A 6,205-nucleotide genomic window follows, 5' to 3' on the forward strand; every position below is an offset into this window, starting at 1 on the left:
CCAGGAACCTGTTTCACCTGAACCTTCAGGTGGCAGCCATATTCTGTTGTCTTACTGTAAGCCACCCTGAGCTTCTGCTGGGAAGTGGCACCTAGATCAAGAGAATATGATTCTTTTTACCTTTCAGCATTTTTGAGTCTCTTGTACCTCTCTCTCTCTCCATTTCCCACTTCAGCAATTGCCACTTCCTAACCTATGTGCTTTACTTCTAACCTCACCTCCATCTGTGAAAAGGATCATTTAAGTTTTTAAGTGGCAAGTGTCACTGCTTCAGAACTGAGTTACAATCCGATTAAAAGAACAGGGAGTTCATATCTATGTTACTGTTTCCGGTACCTACAGACTAAGGCGGATTTTATTACAGTGGCTGCACTCTTCATATCTGGAAGAGTCTCTCTGTAGTCATGATGGCTAGAAACTTTTTCTTTTACATGTTCTCGGTGTATGGGCAAAATAAGAGTTATCCTGCAAGGAAAAAAAAAATGCCCTAGATTTTGTCCTTCAGATTTTTCAGGAACATGTTTTCAGATTTGGCCTAGGCCTATGGGTAAGTGTCCTCTCAGCAAGTTGCATCAAATAGTCAAGTTGCCAGAAAAAACAAAGACAAGTATACAATATTGGTCATAGTTTCAGTTTAAGATTTTAACTTACTGCTTTGGATCATTTTCACATAAACTATTAAAATAAATCCTAATTTTGCTGATTAATGCAACAGACCTGTTTTTCCAAATTGTTCCATTGGATACATTGCAATTGTCCCACATGCTACAGGAAAAGAGATGAGACACTAAGAAAGTAGCTCAAGAAGGTTGCAGCTTTATTAAAAAGCACACTTGAGTTATCTAGCAATCATCCATGCAGTACAGGTTATTCTTTCTATGGCCATCCATTTCATCTACTGGAGGACTGCCAGTAGCTGGGCATCCTATTTAGCTGGTCCCAGCAACATTGCTGAAAGCCTTCTTCCTCTCATCTAATGATTAGCATGTCAAGAAAGAAGGGTTTATATTCTCACTACAGTGGTAGACATTCGGAGCCCCCAACCCCATTCCCCACTTCCTTAGGAACTGCCTTCTAACCTAAATCCACATCCAGTACTTGTTTGCACACCGCATAAGCCTTTTCCCCAAAAAACAGCCCCCAAAATTGGGGTATATGTCGTAAGCAGAGAAGGTGATTTTCCACCAAGAATAGAATCGCCATACTTTGAATCCTGCTCCACAAGTGCAGTAGGAGTGGTATTATTATTAATCAAACAGCTGATGTTCCACTAATCAAGCTAACCTTTCTTCTGGCAATTTGGCTGTGCACCAGCTACTCCTGGTCTCTCTCTCTCTATTTTGCACTTTTCAAACTCTTTGCAAAATCACAGATTCACCCATGGAGACCAGTCTTCAGCAGCAGCTAGGGTTTCACCTTTTAGCTAAGCATGAGAGAAAGAGTGAGTGGGCAGAAGATTAAGTCCTATTTCTGCTGTATACAGCCATAACTATGAAAAAAAAACTCCTTCATTCTGCCCTCCCAAATATAAGGTGCTTGGTCTTATCTGGGGTTGTGATGAGCCATATTCCCTCTCATACAACAGATTATGATAGCACTGAATTCTAAAACCTGACCTATGCCACATGGTCCCTGCTTTTGGGAGAGATGGAAAAGAACGTAGGGGAAAATTCCCCGCACTGCCCAGTCCAATACAAGGACCGAATCAGGGGAATTTCTTTCCACACCCTAAAAGAGTTGACTGGCATGAAGTTTACAGAAAGAACTGCTTTGACATTAATCTCAAGATAGACAAGAACGGTGAAGGGAATTTTTCTTCCTAGCATGAGTAGGCCCCAGGCCAGAGGAAGAACTTATAAACCACAGGCAGGCAATTATTTCTGCTGGAGGGCCACTTAATGAGTTTTGGTGAGCTGTCGAGGGCTGCAAGGGCAGACCCAGGCTATGACAGTTGTCCCGCCCCCTGGTCACCATCTTGGGGCCAGAAGTCCCTCCCCTAACCTTTGCCAGTGGAAGTCCACCTTTTGGGAGGAAAGGGTTGCCATCTTGGAAACAGAAAAAAAACAAATCACACACTAAAAGTCAAACACCTATTATAACATCTTTTAATTCTATTACGAAAAATATTTTGTCATCATTTGTGTTTGCATAGTATATATAGAAATGATTACATAACAACTGAAAAATAAAGTCTTACTCTTGTATATTATGGAAAACATGCATGTGCGGGGAGGGAGGTTTGTGACTGGGTGTACTTGTATGCGTTGGGGGACAATAGGGTATGTGGTGGCTTGCGGGGGGCAGGCTGTGGTTGTGGCATTTGAAAGGTGCGAGGGAAGGTGGAGGGTGTGGGGAGCCCCCCCCCACACTTCGCCACCTCATGGTGCAGAACCCCCACTGCAGCAGCTCTGGCCACTGCTGCATGTGGTAGTAGGGAGTGAAGTCAGACTGGCCCACCTTCATGGCACGGAGCTCTGCACAGTGCACATGCAGCTCCCAGCACTCATGTGCCACTGGGGGAAGCCCCATGCAATGAAGCCAGTTGTCTTCGCTACTCCCTGCCATGCAGGTCTTAGGACTCTGCCGGAAGTGGGGCGGGGGGAGCCCCACCCCTTGCTTCCCAGCAGAGTCCTGGTCAGGGTCACTGCTGCCGCCACTGGGAGAGCTGCTGGGATTCCCCGTGTCCCGCTCACTCCAGGTACCAGGTTGGGAAGTGACAGGGGTGGAGCTGCAGCTGGGCGGAAGCGTAGAACATGGGACTGGAGCCGACAGCAGCGCAGAGCCTGCTGCACTCTTTGCCACCACATGCAGCACTGGCCTGAGCCACATGCCACTACACCCTGCTCACCCAAGCTCTGCACTCCCACACTCCTGCCCCCACCAGGCACAGGCTCCATGCTGCTGCCAGCCCCAGCCCTATGCTCCGCACTCCTGCCCAGCTGCAGCTCCGCCCCCACTGCTTCCCTACCTGGTGCCTGGAGCAAGTGGGATGCCAGGGAAGCCAAGCAGGTCCCCTGCCGGCTGCAGCAGTAGCAGCAGCAACTCCACTTGGACACTACGTGCTGGTTTTTGCCCATGTAGGTGGGAGCGAGGCGCATGGGCTGGGTGGCCTACAATTAGTTGGTGGGTGCCCACAGGCCAGATGAAATTGCCTGGTAAGCCAGATCTAGCCTGTGGGCCGTGTTTTGCCTGCCTCTGGTATAAGCCCTCCCACCTATAATTGCTCATGAATCACAAAGCTGTAGTAAAGCCAGTTGTCTCGTAACACGGGCCAGAAACCCTTCAACATGAACGGGGCTAAATGCCCCCCCCCAAAATAGAGGGATATTTCTTAAAAAGGAGCTATTGGTCCTTTTTCACCTACTGACCTAGAACAGTCGATACGCCCTCCCGTGCAACCTCTGAGGCTGTGGAGGGAGCAACCCTACTCTCCAATTAAAGATTTGGTGGATTAGCTACAAAAGTAACTTTGTGTTTGTTTACAGCACCTGTAATAAGTGTTCTGTGCTTAATGTGTCAAAATTCTAATCATAACTACTTCTAAAATCCCCAGGATGCCAAATTATTTACAGTAAGTTTTAGATGAAAACCAGTTCTTTGCTGAGCATGAGGAAAATCTTAGGCGTGTCTGCAGTTATGTAAAGCTAGAAAACAAAAATGATTCTCACTGAAAAAGGAATGATCCCATCCCTGAATTTAACAAGGCTAAATTTCAAAAGTCAATTCATTCTGAAGCACTTCCACAATGAAGTGTGAAAGGGTTGGGAAGGAATGTGGGGGAAGGAAGGAAGTAGGGTTTTTCTTCCTGATAGGCGCAATGGGGATAGATGAGCACACAGTTTGGCAAGAGTATTTTTGAACATTAATTTTAAAAAGTCTAAAGACAGAATAGCACTTATGTTAGAAACTTTTCTCTAATTTCCAGTCTAAATTTATGGTTAGTCTCTATATCCATTTGTTCTTGCGCCAAAACAGTCCTTCAGCTTAAATAGCCTTGCTATTTGCTGACTATAAATAGATGCGAGATGGAGATGGAAGTAATCATACCCTCCGAGCCTGTTTTGCAAGGTTCTAGACAAGCTTGTCTTCTCCTTATGATAAAACTCTCAATTTCCCAGATTATTTTAGGCCAGGGGTGCTCAATCTCTGTTAAATCCATGCTGATGTGCCCGTGGGCTCAGAACTTTCATGTAGCTCTGGAGCCCACACAATGCATACTGCCACTGTTACTCAGTCCCTTTTTCCTGCTGCTGAATTCAATGGGGAAGAGGGAGGCAAACAGTAAGGATTCTCAGCTGCTGAGCTCTGGAGCCCCAGGAAAATGTTGGCAGCTGGAAGTGGCAGTGGAGACCCACCCTTGGTGGTTCCATGCACGCATGTCCACAGGGCTCTGGCACAGCACAAGGCTGGCGACAGCACCTGAAAATACGAATTTCAAGTTTTGAAGAAAGCCTCACTGCTCTGCGGCACCACATGGCCCTATGTCCACCATTTTGCCATGACTCTCCACTTCAGGAAAATAGAGGTAGGGCACTAGGAAGAGCAGGAAGCTTGTGGTACAGTGCTGCCAGCTGAGCAATCTCCATCTGTGATCTGAAAGAATTATTTTATTGTCATGTCTTATGGCTGGGTTTTTTTTTTTTAATTTTTTTATTTAATTATTTTTATAAAGTTTAAATTAATACTACAGAATATTGAACTTTTTAACTTTATATCAATAAACCTAAAATTACTAAGAATGTTATGCTTTCCTTTCCAATATTACGTAAAATACTTAATATTAGGATATGTAAAAATACAAAAAATATAACACTTGCCTATGCAGCCCTTGGCCCATTTTCAATTTTAATGTTTGGCCCACTTTTGTTAAAAAAAAAGTTGAGCATCACTGTCTCATGCCTTGGACAGATGTACTTTTTAAGTGCTTCAGGCCACAGAGAGACATTCAGCTCACTGGAAGTGCAAGCTCTCCCAAATAGTTGCTATTTTATTCAGGGTTATTTTTGGAGCACTTAAGACATTTTGGGCCCACTTCGCAGGGCATATATGCCTGAAGCATTTGAAGTGCTTCAAATGTTACATCACTCCAAGGCGTTGGTAGCCCTTCCCTGCACCTGTTCCAGTTTGAATTTCTCCTCCTTGAATATAAATGACTAGAACCATATGTAATTTTCTAATCTCACAGTGGCACTAGTACTTACCCACTTCTACTGAAAAATGTGTCACCCAATACATCCTATGATTACAACTGCCTTTTACATAGTGTGTTAACATTGAATGGTTCATAGGCAACCAAGTCCTTCTCCATATAAATTGCTTCCAACTGGGAAATTCCCAGGTCAGAGTAGGAATTAAGAGTAGGAATTGTTGTTACTTCAGTCCTTAAGTTTATCTAGTTCAGGGGTGTCCAACCTTTTTGAATGTGGGGCTGGATCATGAACTTTATCACCCAGTGGGCTGGCGAGCTACATTCAAAGACCTCACAGAAAGCGGTATCACATCAGGAAGTGATGTCACGTGACCTGTGACACCAATGAAGTTGCAGGAAGTGACAATGAAATGGGTCTAACCAGTTCAAAACTCACCCTCTATAGCATCTACCTCTGCCATTGTTTGGGACAGGATACTGAGCTAGATGGACCATTGGGCTGACCAAGCACGGCACTTCTTATGCTCTTATGTTCATAGAATCATAGAAGTGGGGTCAGAAGGGACCTTGTAGATCTTCAAGTCCGACCCCCTGCCTGGGCAGGAGGAAAACTGGGCTCAAGTGCCCCCAGCCAGGCAGGCACCAAGCCACTTCTTAAAGACCCCCAGGGTAGGAGCCAGCACCACCTCCCTTGGAAGTTGGTTCCAGATCCTAGCCGCCCTGTGAAGTAGTTCCTCCGGATGTCTAATCTAAACCTACTCTCCAACAACTTGTGGCCGTTATTCCTTGTTATCCCGGGGGGCGCTAGGGGAAACAAGGTCTCCCCCAAACCCTTCTGGTCCCCCCTAGTGAGTTTATAGACTGTCACAAGGTCCGTCCGTCCCCCCCCCCCCATAGCCTTCTCTTGTGAAAGATGAACAGGTTCAGGCCCCATAGCCTCTCAATGTAGGGTCTGCCCTGCTGTCCCCAGCTCATGTGGGTGGCCCTCCTCTGGACCCTCTCACTGTTGTCCACATCCCTCTTGAAGTGGGGTGCCCAGAACTGGACACAGTAATC

The 6,205-nt window shown here is 45.8% G+C and overlaps 1 protein-coding gene across 1 annotated transcript in view; it reads right to left on the reverse strand.

The window, feature by feature from the left end:
* Positions 1-6,205, reverse strand: part of ANKRD10 (ankyrin repeat domain 10) — a 50,230-nt gene that overhangs the window by 31,963 nt on the left and 12,062 nt on the right. The window lies entirely within an intron of this gene.

This window comes from Alligator sinensis, unplaced genomic scaffold, assembly GCF_000455745.1.
Source record: "Alligator sinensis unplaced genomic scaffold, ASM45574v1 scaffold288_1, whole genome shotgun sequence".
Lineage (NCBI taxonomy): Eukaryota > Metazoa > Chordata > Crocodylia > Alligatoridae > Alligator > Alligator sinensis.